The following is a 980-nucleotide window of genomic DNA, read 5'->3' as shown; positions in this document are numbered from 1 at the left end:
TAGTTCAAGAAATGTTCAAAGCTATCTATCCAGCAGAACTGTGGGGAAGAAAGTTTCCCTGAACTCCTGAAATCATACTATATGGAGGCTCCTACTTCTCCCCACACAAAAGGCCAACCCTGTTAAATAGTCTCCCATTGTACAGGAAATCCCTTTTTATTGTTCTCTCCCTTGGCCCTTGCAGTAAAGCATGCAGTCTTATTCATCATGTCATGTTTCAAGGAAGAAATCAGAAATCTATCAGCTTTCAAGGTCTGAGTGATGGGAACAGGAACAAAAAACACCTCAAATTGGGGCTGGGTAGGAGCAAAGCTGACATCAGCCTGTGAGAGGCCATTTATTTTACTTATTTATCACCTGTCAGGGCAAGAAGGAAAAGGGAACCAAATAGGAGACAGGACTCAGTAATGCATCTAAAACTTTCCCTTATTTGGGGAGCATGTGTGAGGAATACAAAAAGAGTCTGACTAGGGACAATGTATGCTACGCATAGGATGATCATGCAAATTATCATTTAAACCGGAGACCTCTTGACACGTAGAAGGGACTCTGTTAATAACTATACCAGCACAGCAGACATCTATCAGGACTGACCCAGGCAAATCAGGGCATATGGTCACCATAGTGATGAAGATGTTGAACAGAGATTTATTCTAATGTTACCAAATAACTGTCCAGATTCTAAGCCTTTGTTTTAGAATATTAAAATATGCAAAGCAGAGATTTTAGAGCATAAATAGCTCAATCTCCACTTTACAAATGAAGTTGAAAGAGGCAAAAAACATTATTAACCATTGTACAAATGTAAAGTGGCAGAGATCAAAAATCTCTTTTGTACAAGTTGAAGTACCATTCGATCCATCAATCCCATTACTGGGCATCTACCCAAAAGAACAAATGATACTCTATAAGAAAGACACCTGCACCCGAATGTTTATAGCAGCACAATTCACAATTGCAAAGATGTGGAAACAACCCAA

The sequence above is a fragment of the Propithecus coquereli genome, unplaced genomic scaffold (genome assembly GCF_000956105.1).
Source record: "Propithecus coquereli isolate 6110/MARCELLA unplaced genomic scaffold, Pcoq_1.0 Scaffold96, whole genome shotgun sequence".
NCBI lineage: Eukaryota > Metazoa > Chordata > Mammalia > Primates > Indriidae > Propithecus > Propithecus coquereli.
The sequence above is the reverse complement of the archived record's forward strand: the minus strand, read 5'-3'. Positions refer to the sequence as shown.